Source organism: Gallus gallus, chromosome 9 (genome assembly GCF_016699485.2).
Source record: "Gallus gallus isolate bGalGal1 chromosome 9, bGalGal1.mat.broiler.GRCg7b, whole genome shotgun sequence".
NCBI classification, from domain to species: Eukaryota; Metazoa; Chordata; class Aves; order Galliformes; family Phasianidae; genus Gallus; species Gallus gallus.
Genome location: NC_052540.1, coordinates 1,769,723 through 1,788,043, shown reverse-complemented (window position 1 = coordinate 1,788,043; position 18,321 = coordinate 1,769,723). Strand labels below are relative to the sequence as shown.

General features: G+C 44.1%; 1 long non-coding RNA gene across 2 annotated transcripts in view; it reads right to left on the bottom strand.

Moving 5' to 3' along the window:
• The window catches only part of LOC101747340, a 132,329-nt gene that overhangs the window by 61,783 nt on the left and 52,225 nt on the right, over positions 1-18,321 (bottom strand). For both annotated transcript variants that reach the window (XR_005862346.2, XR_005862345.2), the window contains one exon: positions 6,407-6,616. This is a non-coding gene — a long non-coding RNA (uncharacterized LOC101747340). The remainder of the gene's footprint in view (positions 1-6,406; positions 6,617-18,321) is intronic.

Here is an 18,321-nt window from a genome sequence, read left to right as displayed (position 1 = left end):
GGATCACCTTGGTGGCAGAGATATGCATCCCTCCAAATAGCTTACCATCATGCCAACTTGTAAGGTAAACTAAAAGGAAAGTACTGATGGCTCAAGAGCAGCTTCTGCCCTCCTGTGTTGGGTATTTCACCAAAGCAGTGGGTGTGGGTGCTCCTGGGAATGGAGCCCAGGGACGAGAAGAGCCCGGACCCAAAGGCATCACCTTGTTCAGCACTGAGAGTAAAGGTTTAATCATCAGGCCACAGAATACCCACAGTAGAGAAGTTAATCAGTTCTCTTACTGACAGTTTCCTTTCATCTGGAGTAACTGTAAACTTACTGGATGAGAAAGGAAGAGGAAGGGAGAACGCTTTTGTTATAATGTTGGGTTCAGTCTGCACCAGTCCCCAAACTAGGGCTTGCAGCATTTCCATATGTGGGTTAGAAGTTGCCTACTTCTATACACAAAGGGATATTTGTTTGCCAGACCTGAGGGAATCACTCCGTGCAATGGAGACTGCTGAAAATGCAGCTCCTGCTTTGGGTAAGTGGGCACTGTGGTGTCCCCAAAGACACTTCTAAGATCCCACATCCCCAGCTGGCATTGAACAGAAGCTGTTCTTACACTGCCTACAGAAGATTCATGGGGATCTGGAAATGTTACAAAACCACTTACAGCCCTCCAACTGATACTCTAAAATTGTCCTAATTTGTCACAGAGAAGAGGAGACTTCAGATAAAATTTTGACCACCCAGAAGGAAGAAAGCAGAGTTAAGATTTTCTCTTCCCTTCTACTGTTCTAGTTTGAAAGATATCAGTTTACCATGATCTGTGAAGATAACATTCATAAACAGGACAGTAAACTCAACAAGGCTTTGGTACTGCCAAGATTGTTGTCACTTTTCTCACATTGCATTTACAGCAGCTTTGGAAAGAGAGAAAAATCAAAACTACCAAGTAAAATTCCTTGAATCTGTAAAGGCAAAGAGAACAAAGAAATGGAGGCAAAAGAAGCACAGAGTAAGGGTAGCAAATCTGAGACCTCAATTTCTAGTCTTGTTAATAGACAGTACTACTATTTACAGCACTGCTCTTGGCACAGGATTTACTTTCACAATCCTGATTTCATTCTGCTGGAGTAACTGGTTGCAGTTTTCTCCAAGCAAGAGTTTTCTCTTGAGAAATCTGCATGATGTGGGGTTTGGGAACGTGATCAGGAATTCAATGTTGTGCCAGCTGCTCTTTCAGTCATCTCCTACTTCCTCCAGACCTGTGAGGTCAGGCAGACCAGAAGCAGTGCCCAGCACTCCTCAGCCCCAATGCTCCACACTTTCCCCCCCCCCCCATAAAGCTGAAGGCAATCTCTGAGAAGGAAGCTGCCAGAAATGCTCTGGCTTTACCACTGAAGGTACTGCTAAGAAAGGGAAAAAAAAAGTAAAATGCATTAAAATGTACTGGGGAGAACCTTCAGTGAGCATTTACAATAGATATAACGTGTAAGAAGTCTTCTGCTCATGGCATATCCTCTTGTGGAGCATTCAGGTTTTCTAATGTCCCAACAGAGGCACTGGCACTCTTTCCAGAATCTCCCAAACCTACACGGATGCTCTTGAGCACAGGAGACCCCAAACTGAGCCTGAACCTTAGGATAGCTTTGGCACAGAGTTTTCCCAAAACAGAAAGAGGATTTTTTCCTTTTCACCTTAGATCCAACCACATGGTCAGAAATTAGCATGGAGTCACTCCCCATGGTCAGCTTCATAGCAAGCATCTCCAGTGCCTGGTGAGCAGGGAAGGCAAGCAGCAATTACCCAGCTCCATGAGCCTTGGGAAACCTCTGCGCAGGAATGGGAGGAGAAAAATTCCACGAGGCATAAGCTACCTGATGAGGTGAGGGAGGCCCTAAAAACCAACCAACCAACTGCTGAACTAAATCCAAAAGGAGCCAGGAGAACACACTGAGAGCACTTACACAGCTGGGCCAGATAACGACCTCTGGTTAAGCACTATGGCGGCTGTGGGAAGGAGCCCCTGAAAATGCCAGAGAAGACAATGCTGTGGGAGTTCAGCTGGTGAAATTCCATGGAGGGTGAGAGGTGTAGCAGAAGGATGCCACACTTTGGGTTGGAGTATGAATCAGCTGTAGGTTAGACACTGAAGTCTGGAGAAAAGATGGACAGAGGCAGTGCCCAAATGATGGACCTGAGAGTCATGGACAGCACTGACAGTTCCCATCTTGAGTGCCAAAAAAGAAACAGGAAAGTGCTTTCATTATTCTTAGTATGATGCTTCCTTTCTGTGCCTTAAGACAAGTAATCTGGATGCATGAACTCAAAAAAAAAAAAAAAAAAAGAATTAAAAAAAATCTAGAGATGCCAAGGTGGGTGGATAAACCTGTCATTATTAAAATGAATCCATTAACTAAGATGCTTTATAAACTCCGGATGATCTCTCTCCTATTATCCCATAAGGAGATTAAAATTTTTCATTGTTGCTTTTATGCAATTTCTTTGGAAAGGGAAATAGCTCAAGGTTAAATTGAAAAGCCTTTTCCATCCAATAAAGAAGCCATATTAATTTTCCTTCATCTTAGAAAAAGTATATGGCCTTATGAGCTATAAAAGCTGCAAGTGTGCTTCTTTCCAGTCTCTGCGATGAGGTTTAATAATGGAATAATGTCTCACTGGCCATCAGCCCTCTTGCACCACTCTGCTAGGGAGCAAGACTGCCATGATGCTTCCAATTGGGTAAATTCCATCTGTACAGACTAATAGTCTGCAAAATACAATTAAAAGCTCAGAAACAAGCAGTTCAGGCCTCTCCTGCAAATTAGGTGCTCAGGAACTCTGATCTTCCCTTTAATTTATTGCCTCCAAGAAAGTAAAAGAGCAACATTTCACTCCTGGAAGAAGCTTACAGTGAGAGTATGTGGTTTGCGCCTCCATAGTACAACTAGCAGCCATGGCAGCAGGTTAAATTTTGGCCTCTTGTGCTCAAGCCCCACGCTGGATTTTAGCACACACATGTATACTCACACACACAGCTGCATACATACACATACAATTGCCAACCTAATGGTGCAGCTGAACTAGAAATCTTGACAAGTTCCTCCAGATCAGTGAGCTGCCGTGGCTCAGCCTTGACCTGGGCAACCTAACCTGGCTCTTACCAATCTCCAAAAGCATCCCTGGGAAGACTTCTGGATTGGAACAACGGAACTTAGAAAGAAACTGTATGCCCAGCTGTCCTCAGCATTGGTGAGTGCAGCAATTGAGGGGCTATCCTGGCACTGAACGCCACCAGCACATTTCAGGAGGATCTGGGACATACATGGAGCACTCCAGGGGAAGGCACAGCCTCCGAGGCAGGCTCATCTCGCTGAGCTGCTCCAGCCCTGCTGCACATGCCTGAAGAGTTAGCTCCAAACTGCTCCCAGTAGCTATAAAGTGTGTGAACAGAAGGGGAGAGCACATCCTCTGTGTGCAGTGCATTAATGGCCCATGGCGTCACCAGGGACAAATCACTCCCGCTGCTTTCAGTGGGATGATTAGAGTTTATGTTGGATTGCGAGTTTCCATTAACAGCCAAGGTAAGTGAACATCAGGAAATTATACGAAGCATCGGTTTTATGAGCTGAAAGATTTGTTACTTCTACCCACACAACTGAAGACATTATTTTAAGAAAGTATTTAAATTCTTCTTAAACCTTATTCTTGACACATCAAAAGAAAGAATCAAGCCAGAACCTCTCCACCCTCAATTCTAAAATGAACTCAACTCCCCAAGCTGCTTTTACAGGTTTTTGATGGATAGCTTAACTCCTAATTGTCTGTTCAAAGCCTCTGCTGTTGCTTAAAGCTCGCTCTCAACACAGACAGGTGTTCTGTTGCCTGGGATGAAGCCTGTCCCCAGGAGCCCCAAGCCACTCTTGATGATATTTGAAAAGTCGTGGCAGGCAGGTGAAATCCCTGGGTTCTGGAAAAAAGGTATTGTTGCACCCATTTTTAAGAAGGATAGAAACGATGACCCAGAGAACTGCTGACCTGTCAGCCTCACCTCTGTGCTGGGGAAGATGATGGGGTGGATCCTCCTGGAAGCTGTGCTATAGCACGTGGAGGAGAGGGAGGTTATACAAGGTAACCTGCACGGCTTCACCAAGGACAGGCCCTGCCTGACCAACCCTGTGATGTTCTGTGATGGCATAACTGCATCACAGAAATGATTCAAAGGATGGAACACCTTCCCCCTACAAGGACAGGATGAGAGAGCTGGGGCAGTTCAGCCTGGAGAAGAGATCTGTTAGCAGCCTGTCAGTATCTGAAGGGGAATAAAGAAAAGAGGGGGACAGACTCCTTAGCAGGGTCTGCTGTGATAGGACAAGGGGAAATGGTTTCAAACTAAGAGGGGAGATTTGGATTGGATTTAAGGAAGAAGTTTTGTTTTTTTTACAATAAGGGTGGTGAGGCACTAGCACAGGTTGCCCAGAGATGCGGTGGTGCCCCATCCTTGGAAACAAACAAGGTCAGGCTGGATGATGCTCTGAGCACCTGATGGAGCTATGGGTGTCCCTGTGCATTCCAGGGGGGGTTCAATGAGATGGCCTTTACTGGTCCCTTCCAACTCAAACTATCCTGTGTTTGCATGAAACACTGGCATGCTTTTGATCCCCTGTGTGCTCCCTTCGCCCCTCTGTCACACCTGCTTATGTTTCTGGAGCTCACAGTTTCAAAACAAAAAAACAAGCAAAAATACAGCATGTCTGAGGGAGAGAAGGAACTTCACCAGTCAAGAAAAAGAACCTAATTCTGCAGCACGGTCAACACGCTCCTTCATCTTAGTAAGGTTTCAGTACATCCTTAAATATCCTAGGGCTTTTCCAATGCTATTTTTTAAAGATATTGTTCTACAGTTTCTTCTAGCGAGTCCAAAGGAGGCGGATGAAGCGATGCCTGGCCCAGCAGACTGCCCGAGAGCACAGAGCTACAAAAGTGGGAGTTTGGTGCTCGCCTGCCACAAGTAAAATTAAGTCTTCAATCTTCTTTTGCAATTTGAAACTGAAAACCCAAATCAATAAACCTCTCAGTCCTCCTTGAGCTACAACCTAAGAGCACAGGCCAAAAACTCCACGTTATTTATTTTTTCCCCCCTTCTTTCCTGTAGCAATGCTTCTAAAAATTCAATCTAGCAGTTCAAGCTTAATTGCTCTCTTTGAGACAACTCCAAACCGGGAGCCTTGTCTGAAGTGTTTGAAGGAACTCTGATGTTTTTATAGCATCGGTGCTCAGAAAAGAATCTTTAAAAAATTATCCGGACTCTCTCTCTTCATATGCAAACAACTGGATGTTATTAAATTAGCATCAAAATTTAAGATATTCACGTAGTTTTGAAAATAAAGGCCTATATAATCTGTTTCTCTATAACTCATTAGACTTGAAGGATTCATACATAAAATCAACCTCAATTGTCCAGAACCAGCCATCAATTGGCTTTGGGAATGCATCATTCCAATTGATTGCAACTACAGACACACAGCAAGTGACAAATATCCCTGCCAAGACTATTGGTTCTGCTCCCAAACCCTGACTCCCTTTCTAACTGCAGGCCTAATTTCTGCCACTGCCTGGTGCCCCATTCAGGATCAGTCCTTCCTAGTGGGAACCACTGCCCAGAGCCAAAGGACACAGGTGACCAAGCTTTGACTGTTGGCGTCTGTTCAAGCCAAAGCTTCATTCTTTGAAAAAATGCTATTGGGCTGCAGCCAACTCCTGCACTAGCAACATCTCTATCTCCTAAACGTTGGCCCTGCAGACAGCTCTCTGGTGATGCTGCAAAGCAATTAAGAGTATCCCGTAGAGCACTGGGAACGTTCAGACTGCTGAACTGTGATGGGGTGGAAGTTCAGCGCTATCACTAGCCGTGTATGAAAGACAACTCTGACCTATTTTACCCCCCACTCTGCTTTCATAATGAGGGCATAAAGAATTCATTCCAGGGAAAGATACAAGGCTAGAAGTGTTCCTGCAGAAGGAGATACTTCAGTTCCCAGAGGAATACATCCATTACCCAACATTTTCTACAACTGGCTTGCTCAGTTCCTCCCTTGTTTCTGTGATATCAGGGAAACCACCGCCTACAGAGCCTGAAGTCTGAAGTTAGGACTGGGGATTCCTCTCTGACAGCGAGAGTCCTTAAGAGAGATCATATAATACTAATCACAAGGCTTCTATCTTTTGAGTATTTATCCCAAAGTGTTTTGGCAAGCAGAGCAAGGTCTTAAACGTACACTGAAAGTCAGGCACACACTCCAGTGCACAACAAACAGAGCTATTTAAGTTTGAAGTAAGGCATTTTGCAAAGTTCTGATCCAGAAAACCTACTTGAAGGTTTTGTGTACAAATGCTGCACAGCTCAGAGAAGCAGACTCACCAGCAGCTCTGAAACTTCCCAGTGCTCCTCTCATTCATTTCCTTTGCATCAGCCATTCACACAACAGCTTCCCCCTCTCACAAAATCACGTGCAGAGGTTTTTGTCTTCAACATCCCTCCTCCTTGGCTTTAAACAGGGCTCTCACCAGAGGAATGAAAGACTTCAGGAATGGTTTTTTTGATATGGTTGAAAATTGGGCATTCCAACACCTGCAGAAGGAGAGATTTCCATCAGAAAACACAACATAGATTGTTATTCATACCCTGTTGCATCAACACCTTGTAGAAAGCTACTTCTCAATATAAATAATACAGTCTCACTTGCTTTTTCCCTTCCCTCTCACTTCTGCAAAGTCCTTTGGTATCTAAGTACCATTTCCTAGGAGTACACACCATCACACAGAGCCCTGCCATGCTGAGACTAACTATACCAGCTGGCCTGGGAAAGTGGTCAGGTGAATGTATTATCATTCCTGGTGAAAACTGTTTGTTTGTTGTCCCCTCTGTTCTCTTCAGATTTGTGTGTTTATTTTTTTCTTTAATTTTTTTCCAAGTCTGATCTGAGGCTTTGCTGAAACGAGCACAAGCAATAGTATTTAAGATTGCAGACATGGTTAATGCCAGCACTGGCTCCTGCTTAACTTCTTTTCATTTTTAACAGCCCTTGCCCTGCAGGTATAAAAAGGGAATTAGAGCCATAAGGCACAGCTTCAGATTTGTTCTCTTAATTAGTTCCTGCCATGGTGGATTAATTCCATCTGCAATGTGTTGCCATCTCTGCAGAAGTTTATCGTAGTGGAATGGGGGATTAATGAGGAGAGTGGATGCTGAGACACCCCAGCTGTCTGTAAGCCAGCCGTAATGGGATCAGCACAGATGGTACCGATGCTCTCCTTAAGTATCACTGAAGGTGAGCAGTTTTTTCCTATAAACCTGACACATACAGTTACTCATCTGCTGCAAAGAATAAAATGACAGAGTTGCAGCTCTTGACTCAGAAAGAGCAGGTGGAAGAGATGGTTGTCTCAAGAGTCTCTCTCCCTTTCTTGAAGACACAGTGGATTATTAGATATAGCATTTTAAGCTAATTTTCTTCTGTCTGCTACAACTAAATGCAAACATATTTATGGACTGGAGGATTTCCTTTAAAGATGGGGATACTGTTGTTGGGCATCCTGCAGTCCATCAGTGAACTATGCAGTGAGATCCTATCCCTAAATGCACAGGCCTCGAGGATGGGCTGTTGGGGTAGGGTACTTCTTTCCCTTTGTATACCTGAAAACTGAAGGAGTTCTAGCCAAGTCAGGAAGCACCAGAGGCGTGAAACTTGTGAAAGGACAATTGAGCCCCTTCCTGATTTAGTTTTAAGTTACAATTTTCTGACTATTTAAAAATAATAAAAAAAAATATTTGCCTTTTGATGGTCTGTTCCCATCGAAATAAAATGACAACATCCCCATAAATCATAGAATCATAAGATGGCCCGGGTTGAAAAGGACCACAATGCTCATCCAGTTTCAACCCACTGCTATGTGCAGGGTCGCCAACCACCAGACCAGGGTGCCCAGAGCCACATCCAGCCTGGCCTGGAATGCCTCCAGGGATGGGGCATCCACAGCCTCCTTGGGCAACCTGTTCCAGTGTGTCACCACACATAAAGTAATATCTGAACACACTTTTGTCTCTCAGTACCTGCCTGGTACATGATGGGGACTCCAGAGATAGGGGTTCAATGACTGACACCATTATAGATTCACTGTACGACCCCAGGAAACTGAATTCATCCCATGGCCCTACCTATAATTGGAGATAATAGGGCTTCCAGTGCCTGTTTCATCTATTTTAGACAGCCAGCTAACTTGGGGCAGGTGCTGCCTTTCTCTGTGCTCATTTAGTGCCTCACATAATAGAGTTCCAATCTCTGTTGATGCCTCTGTGCATTATTAAAATACAAAGGATGTCAAACAGAAAAAGACATTTAAGTGCTCAAGTGCCATGGGAACAATACCAGCATGCAGACATTTTTCTTCATCCTTACAAACCTGCTGCTAAATACAAAGAGCTGTCTGTAGCTGTTCTGCTACCCCTACATAAAGCAGAGGCACATCAGACAGAGTTACGTTGCTGGGTAATGCATGCTGGGTGCCATCCAGAAGAGCTGTCATGAAGTGACAGAAGTACGTCTGACTCTAGTCACTAAGTCACTAAAGGACAATAGCAATTTGAAGCATCACTGTTTTCCTATGCGGCATCCAGGAGGTTTTCGGATGCACAATGAAGTTATTCTGCTCCCATGGATTTATTGTTTCTTACCCCCTACCAACGTCTCATTTCAGCTTCAGGATCCATAACACTATGTAAAAATCTCTCCTGTATTATGACAATTGAAAGGAGGGAGGGAGGAATCCAGGGATGCTGAAATACTTCAAAAGAAATCTGGAGGTCCTATTGCTGCCCTGCCTTCATGAGATAGAGCTGGAGAGAGAAGGCTGCAGTGAGAGCTGTTGTTTTGAGGAAAGCACCCTGGATCAAAGGGCTGCAGGGTGAACACAAGGAGAATCAGTTCTGGGTCAGGCTGACGGCTGCTTTGGAAAAAATGGGAGAAAGGTCTCCTAGCAAAGGAGATGGGGCAATGGATAAACACCTATCACCCCATCATCCTCTCTGCAGAGGAGGGAAGAGGGACAGAAGAAGGAAACCAGAAAAGGTCGGAGGAAAATGGCAGCAGATTGCTGCTCTGGTTCCTAGGGAAGCTGTTGTCTCTCACTGTTACATAGAATGGGGAACATCAGCTGTTGGCCACCACAACTCTGGGACTGTCACTGCTGCCCTTCCTGGGAGCATCAGCACCTAAAGGACTTTGTGTCAGTTGCAGCTTTGCCCCTCACAGCCCAAACACATGGCATCCTGCTTCTTTGCACCCAGAGCACAGCGGGATGGAGGACGCAATGCTGAGCCTTGCTGTGCTGCCCTGGGATCAGCACAGGGACAGAATGACAGGAGCTGATCGTGTTAGCTTTACAACATAGATACTTGGAGAAGCCTCTCTGGGCTGCAGTTATGTCTTGTTTGTTCAGATCCCTGCAACTGCGTAGAAAATGTCACCTGTGCTCCAGGTCTGACTGTGAAAGGATGAGACAGCCCCGGTTACACCAGCCTGCTGGGCTGTAGGTACAAGACGTACAGCTGATGTGTACAGATGTGCAGTCACCCTGGGAGCAGGTGTGGAAGTGCTGGGGGTTACCCCACATTCCTGGGGCTGGGTGAAATGCAGACAGAGTGCAGCAGAGGGGCAGGAGCTGCCCCAGCTCCCTGAGCCACCCACTGTGTCCCTGCAGTATCCATGCTGGGCATCTGTGCAGAGAGGGAAAGGCACAGTAGGATGCTTTCCTGCGGTACAGAGACTCTATAATGTACTGTAACATCCTTTTAAGTCAGGCTTGCTCTTTAGCTTCCTGATTTTTCTCTTTTTTTCAGCATAAAAGGCAACAGTTAAACGTGATTGTGGTATTCAGCAAGTCAAAGAAAAGGAAGGTCTGAAGGAAGAGTTAGCCGTAGCAGTGAGTCTGGTTTTGTCAGACGTACTGTTGCTTGCTTGGCAAACATTCCCTTCTCTTCACTGAGTAAGGCAGTAATATCTGGCCCTTGAGAAATTGCTTTCAGGCGTTGGCCCCGAACTGGGGAGCTGAGCTCAGCTTCCAGCAGAAGGCCCCACATGTACAAGATGCTGGAGCCAGAGGAAATAGGTGAGAGCCGTATTATGTCAAACCAAGACAAGCAGAGCAAAGGGACCAGGATCCCACTGTGGCATTCCTCCTGCCTGAGACACAGATGCCAAATTTCACCCACTATACCATGCTGTTTATATTGCACAGTGCTATGTCTTATAATTAAAAGGATCGTGCTCACAGCGGGGGAGTGTGTGTGGCAATAAACATCTCCTCTGAGTGATTAAACACCAAAGCAATGTTGGGGTGTTTGAGAACCGTCAAGCTGTTTATTCTGCATGCGTCCTCTAAGGCTACCAACATTGACTCTGCTTCATGACAAAGAGAGAAAGAAACAATAAACCATAATACAACAAAAGATTGCGCTTCATGCATTCCTCTTTCCAATACTGCATCATGTCCCAGCAAAGGCAAAGTTTCGCAGAATAAACATTCTGAACATCCAAAACTGTAGGTTTTAATAGCAGCGCTCAGCCTAAGACTTCTGCTTGGCAAAGGTGGCCATTGCTTTTTGAGTGGAAAACTCTCCGACTAATTGCAAATTTCCCCTTTTTTTGTTGCTCTCCAAGTAGACCAACAAAAACAAAAAAATATGATAACAAAGTGAAAAGATTCAGTGAAGTGCAAGGGCTGTCAAAGTTGAGCTCCAATCAGGACACCCCATCCACTACCATGGGACTCCTGAATTGAGGGCATTCTGGGGGGGAATAAACATTGCAGGAAACGTGTGAGCAGCTTGGAGATGAGCTGGGAGCTTCATACCCTGAGAATGTTTGGGTCATTTAATTTTAGTGAGATTAAGATGTCTATTTTAATGTAGCAAGGTTTCGGGATGGCCCTTTTTTTTATCGTGTAATACTTACTGTAATAATGCAGCGAATGAAAAGGAACAGTTTAAATCAAGTCCTGTCACTAAGGTGAAGACTAATTGTTCTCAAGTTGAGACAGGTTAAATTCAACTTGGTCATTAAGAAAAACTGACAGAAAAGTTTGATCAAGAAGAGTCTCTTTAATGAGGTGGTTGTAGCTAATTCATTAGAGAATATGAAGGCAGAAGTAGGGATCCTGCACTTTTCTTGCACTTATCAGTGTTCCCTCTGAGGAGCTCTGCAGCTGACCCTCTTCCATGGGCTTTGAGAACCCTACACCAGTACAACAGCACACAGTCTTATAGAATTTTACGTGAATCTCTCCACCAATACAAAAAGGCTATTTGAAAGATTATACCGCTTCTATTCTACTCATCTGCTTCATCTATAGCAATAGATTACTTTGAGGCAACCCAGGAGATCTGCCTTGACCAACTGGGCCTGTGTGAGTCCCCCGCTCCTCCTCTGGGGAGGCACCAAATGCACCTTTAGAACTCTATTTATTTACTCTTCATGAAACAAAAGTCAATGCTCAACCACCAAAAGAACCGAAAGAAATTCCCCAAGCTACAGAACAATAAATTTGCTGGAATGTAATAATCTCTCTTTCCCTCAGTCCTACAAATTACATGACAATAAACTCTGTGATAATAAATTGTTTGGTTTGCAATTGCACATTAATCTTTACTAGAATTCACAAACAAATTTTACGTCAACAGGCTTGAGTTTAATTAAAAAATTTCCAACTCTACTATTTTACTACCCTCTCCTCGATCAGGCAATAAGCCATGGGGTTTATACAGTTTTATGAGAAGCAGTTTTTGTGGTTTTTTTCCTGAAATGCCTCATGTGAAGGGTACCTTCCTTGCAGCAATTGTGCTTTCTCACAGCCTCCCATCCATCAGTGCACTGCTGGAGCCTATTTCTGCCCTTCCAGGTAAAACAGAGCAGACTGGATTTGATCATAGATGGAAGAGGGAGAAACAAATAAAAGCATCATTAGTACCTGAGGCATTATTTGAAATATATTTGGTTCAGTGGTTCTAAACCTATGGCTCTCAGATCCATGGAGGGCCATTTCCAGAGGCTCGTGAACAGCTGTGACAACTGCCAGTTGTTGGAGCTGGGGAAGTAGTTTTACCAGACAGACATAAAACACTCCTCTGTTGGTTCTGGGTTTGGTTTTACTGACACCACACAGCTCGTAACTGTGCCCAAGTATCACTTTTTACCTGAAGAAGAAAATGTTCCAACCTCTCAGGTCTGTCTGCAGGAGCTGCCTCTCAATCCCTGCTTTCTGCAGGAAAAATCCCTGCAAAGGAGTGGGGCATCTGCATTTACATTTAAATTGGGATGCTTTCAGGTGACTTGAAAGGGACAAACTGCAGCTAAACACAGGCCCTAGTAAGAGTGAACTTCTGTATTTCTGATGTGCAGCTCTAATTTGATCTGGGATAAGGACCATCCCTGAAATGCCATGGGAGGTCTCCAACCCAGGCACTGGGGCTGCTCCAGGGGGACACAGCACTCCCAGGAGAATGGGGCACCTCCTCAGATGCTGCCAGTGCTTCCTTCTACACCATCGTGCAAGGGCAGACATCTCTTTGCTCCTTATTTCTTGTCTTCTGACCCTTCTCCCCTCCTTCTTCCCTGCTCTCCTCCCTCCTATAAAGCAAGAACTCAAAAATGGAAGACAAAGGCAACAAGGCTTACAATGGTTTTTCAGCCGTGAAAGAAAAAGCCATCTCCAGAGGAATGCCTGCTGTAGCCACACCTGCAGCCTAATAACCTCCATCCTCCAGAGAGATGCATGCTGTAATTGAATGGCACCGAAATGCCAGCACGCCTTCATTATTTTTAATATATGCCTTCCTTCTGTAAGCCAACAGATCAGAATTAAGAGCAATACTTAATTTCCAAATGAGTTTTCCTTAGGCTAAGAGTGCATCAAGTTGCATTTGTGTCTTTCGGTTATTTCTGAAAGCCTAGGCTGGAGCCAGGGTAAGAGTCCAGCTGCAAAGAGTAGGAAGAATACTTCTCTTTTTTATGTATTCATTTGTCTTTGGTTCTGAGCTGTTCAAAGACATTAGAGTCCAGCTCCACAGCAGCTGGCTGTCCTTTTCACCTCAAGCCTTCCCCACTACATCAGCAGTGGCAAATGAGCCTTTAACTCACACCAGTTGACAACCAGCAAATGGTGTAAATCCAGAATATTAAAAAGCACGGGTGATGGCAGAAAGAACAGGTCAGCCTGATGCTGGAAGGAGATATGTTCCGAGCTTACCTTGGTGTGAAGAGGAGCCAGATGGGGTGGGCTAACTGCAGGTGCCATTAACCTTCAACATTAACTGCAGGAAGTAGAACTGGTGGTGGAAGCACTACCATGTTAAATGGAAGCGAGGAAGCAGTTCACATTCATGTCAGCAATTGCGATCAGGATGTGTAGAGGTAAGGTGATTTTGCATTCTTTGGTCTGCAGAAGAGATTCTGCCCTGTGGAGAGAGGGTGTGCAACCGTCTTGCCCCTGTGGGGATAGCACTGAAATAGGCTCCCCAGGGAGGTGGTTGAGTCACCATCCCTGGATGTGTTTAAAAACTGTTTGGATGTGGTGCTCAGGGACATGATTTGGCAGAGGGCTGTTAGAGTTAGGGTAGTATGGTTGGGTTGTGGTTGGACTTGATGATCTTTAAGGTCTTTTCCAACCTGAGCAATTCTATGATTCTATATTGGCTCCATGCACACCAGGTGAAAGAACCCAGATTTTAGAACACTGATGGTGCTGTTAAAGAGACTGAGGGGCAAATTAAAGTCACAGCACCACAAAGTTCTGGGAAGACAGCCAGTAGGAGCAGAAAAAGAACCGAAACCGCACTTCTGGGTCATCTTTCATGAGAAGCTCTAAAGCTAAAGCATGTGCAGGGGATCGGGGACCCAAGAGCAGCCTGGCCCACTGGTGGCACTCCGGCAGGGGCTGCCTGGGGTGATACTGGGGGACCTGGAGGCACCCCCACTGCCACCACCACCCGCTCAGGGCATACTTCTGTGAACAAATGGCTAATGGCTTGCCATGAGGCAGGAGTAAAACTAAAACCTCAGCCTTACTGGATGAAATTCCCAGAAGAATTGGCTTTTCTTGTGCCAAAGGAAGGGAGGAGGCTGGGACTTCAATGAGAAGAATTTTTGGGGCTTACAAATGAACAAGCAGAGTAGTACTTGTGTAGCCTTTTACAGTATTAGCTACAAAAAATAGCTATGAAAAGAGAGAAAGAACTCATGCTTAGGAAAAGATTCTTTACTAAGAGGGCAGTGAGGCGCTGCACTGCTGCCCAGAGTTGTGGGTGCCCCATCACTGGATGTGTCCAAGGCTGGGTTGGATGGGATCCTGGGCTGCCTGATCTGGTGGTTGGCAAATCTGGTCATAGCAGGGGGTTGGAACTGGGTGCTCTTTATGGTCCCTTCCAACCCAAGCCATTCTAAAATTCAAAGTTTCACAGTTTGGATTTTCAGCGATAAATCGAAATACATTTTATAGGAAAGAGAAAAAACATTGTTAGGAGCAGCCTTGGAGGCAGTTTTGTCAGAGGATGCTCAGAGACAAACCTCAGTGAAGAATCTAATGAGTGGAACCCATGCCAGAAGGTATCTTGAAGTAGCTCTGAAGGAAGAAGAGAAGAAGCAAGTGATTGAAGATCCAGTTCCTTCCAAACTTGCTGTTGTAGCCCCAAGACCAAAGACAAACATAGTGAGACCAGGGACAACCTAATTGGCTTTTAAGCACAACAGTGGGCTGGGCTTTGACCAGAGGATGTTAATGAAGAATTTGACCCACTGAAAGACCAAATGAGAGTTTATTGCCTAACCCTGTAACCTCAGTAATTGTAATTAAGTGGTAGCCTGGGACAGTCCATTAGCAGTACCCTGCTAACCCAAAGCAGAAACTTAAATGTTTAAACAGATGATTAGAATTGTCATAATTCTCTAATCTTCCATTCGGCTTGGTAATTCAAACCAGTACTTACGACATTTTGCCAACTTGTGTTGGCTGCTGTAGCAGCACTATGGCCATATGCAGCAGGGAATGCGCTATCATATTATTTATGCTAATGCTAATTCAAAAAAGAAGGCAGAGAGAGGCAATCTTAAAAGGACAATCCTTTGAAATGATAATGGTTTTGTGTAATGCTTAATTTTAATCAACATATGGGCCTAGGCAAGGATTCTCCTCACAAAGGATGACATAAAGGGATCAGTGACTCCTGCCCAGGACAAAACTGCACGGAGACATGTTAATTACATTTTGGAATTGTTTCTTCTGTAAGTAAGATTGTAAAATTCAAATGAGTGGAAGAGATAGAGGTGGAAAAGGGAGCAACTTTATATTGTCTATTATTTTTAAGATGCAAATTTAAGATGCAAATTGAGGGATTTAATTGAATAATGTTAATCTTTAGCACCAGAAAGGATAAAGTCTCCAAAAAGTTATGTTTCTCTTAATAAAAGATGATCTGATTATTTACACTGAACAATTTCAGTACTTCTCCCTCATCCCCCCCTTCCCATGTTTGAGTCTCAAGGGTCCGTGTTTCAAGTTTCCAGCCATGCAATGACAGCCAGACTTCTTAAAGTGAAAGGTGGGCCACACTGTGATGGATGTGATTCTGGGAATGGGGACGCTAAGCAAAAAGGAGTCAGACATGGAAGGGAAGTGATGACACTGTCCAACATACTGGCTGCACAGGAAAGAGGAATCAACCTATAATGAGACCAGAGACAGCAACAAAGCAGATGGAGAACGCTTTCCAAGGTTTTGAATTTGCTGTAAATGGGAAAAACAGTATTTGAAACAAATCTTTTGGGGGGGGTTGGGTGCATTCTGCCCTCAGGACTTCATTATTGTTTTCAAATCAGATCACACTAATTGATTAATTGGTTATCGGCATAAGGAACTCAGCATGTCCTCCATCTCTAGGACAGCTTTCATCTACTAAGGCTTTTCCTTCTCTGGTCTCTGTTCTTCTTGGCACACCTTTATCCAAAGCCAAAGGGGTTAACAGGCATTGATCAGCAGCAGCCAGGAGGTTATGCTGGACACTCACCATCCAAATCCTCTAATCTTACATGAAGAAAGAGGAAAATCCAACAGCAACTTTCAGCAGTACAAAACACCTTCCCAAGCACATTTTGCTGATATCCCCGGAGTCCAGATGCAAGATATGAAACCTCAGAAGAGTAAGGTGGCCCAAATCTTGCATTTCTAACACACCGCTACTTCTGCAGATGGGGAGCAGTCTGAAAAAGGGTATTTTATATCATCCTTTATCGAAAGTGTCTCTCACATCCTATCATGGGTGCTATAATTACTTCTCTTGTTCCAGCGTACTGTCTCTCATCTCCTCACCTTCTTGCTTCTTTTCAGTATTTTGATGCTCTCTCTCTCTTTCCTGTTCTACTCCTGCTGCCTCTGTTCTCACGCCGCACTCCCAAACTCAAGAAGAAGGGTGTAATTTCTTCGTTTCCTGTTTTCTGAATTATGCCACTGGTGAATCATCCTAATTGCAAAGAACATCATACTCCCCATCATTTATGAATTTGGTTTACAAATCTGATTGAGTGATAGGAATAAATATTACATAAAATGAATGTGTAGAAATTAGCCAGCCACTAAGCACAGCGCTAAGGCTGTTCACACAGATTAAGAATATCCGGTAGGAAATCACAGGCCAGACATCCTGGTGTACTGTTTCATAATGTCAGCCATGGTTTACAGCCAAGCTGTAATTTGTTTCTACACATAACTATTAAAATTGTCTGCTGCTTCTGCAAATGCAAATACGAAAGTCGTAACAGATCTGTCAAGTATTTAGCAGAAACTGCAATCATGACAAATAGGAGACAGAAGTGATGTATGAAAGTGAGATGCTTTCATAATTATGAGTAAGATTTGGGTAAGAACATCTTTCTTACACATCAACTTATTAAACAAGTATCAAAGAAGCAATATATTGAATGGTAAATGGGATGTGCATTGGACATGAACTTGTGAAAGCTGCAGTCTGAGAGTCTGAACCGGCACGGCTGGTTCAGATCTGAACATCCCAGCTCCATTCACATGCTGATGCAATAGGCAAAATGCCATTTGCTGTTCCTTCCAGGAATATTGTTAATTAATTAATTCTTAATTAAGTTTGCAAAATACAAATATCCTTGATTGAAAGACACTGTAAAGAGGAAACGATTGTTAGGAGGATCAGAACTCTTGCCTTGGGAAAACCTTTGGGTGTGCATTCTCATTAATGCTAATGGAAATTAACAGCTTACTGCAAGCCAAGCTGAAAATAAGATAATTCATGTTTGCATCTTAACTACATTTGTTTCATTACATATTTAGGATCTCTGATATGCATAGGAAGATGAGCCCCAGCACTTCGAGCTACTGTTTTTAATTGGTCCTATGTGTACAAATACACCTGAGTTAAGAAAAAAAACCACATCTGAAATATTTATGATAGTACTTTCCCTACAGCAACACATATGGCAGAATGCAGGAATGGGCTTTTCTAAGCAGACACCTCAATCTAGCTAGATCCAGACTTAGAGACTGCTCAGAAATAACAAAGACAGAGAGGCACATTGGTCCCCTACATTTAAATGTAATTATTAGTAAGAACGTTCCAGCAGGATTACATCTTCAGCCATTGACTGGCTGTGTTACCCATAGTGTATTTTCCATTCTCTCTTCATTCCAAAGGCAAAAATTATTCAAAAGAGGAATCAAAGGAAATTAGAAGATCTTGTGTCCTCTTTGCTCAGTAACTTCTGGAGATTGTCAAGGGTTAATGTTTGCTGCATTTTCAATTATCACAATAAAAGCTGCAGCATATACTAAGATACCATTCTGAGAAATTCACATCTTTGCAAGAGAACCGTAGAATCATAGAATCACCAAGGATGGAAAAGGCCATAAGATCATCCAGTCCAACTGTCCACTTTCCACCAATATTTCCCACTAAACCACGTCCCTCAGTACAACATCTAAATGTTTCCTGAACACCTCCAGGGACAGTGACTCCACCACCTCCTTGGGCAGCCCATTCCAGCGCCTGACCACTCTGTAAGAGAATAAATTGTTCCTAATGTCCAATCTGAACCTTCCCTGGCACAGCTTGAGGCCATTCCCTCATCCTATTGCTAGTTACATAGGAGCAGAGGCTGAACTCCACCTCACCTGAAATGAGAAAGCTGGTTGGTTATGGGGAAACCTGGGGCTCCTCTCCTTGTGTCAGCTCTCTGACTGCTTCCACTATCAGCCAGCTCCGTG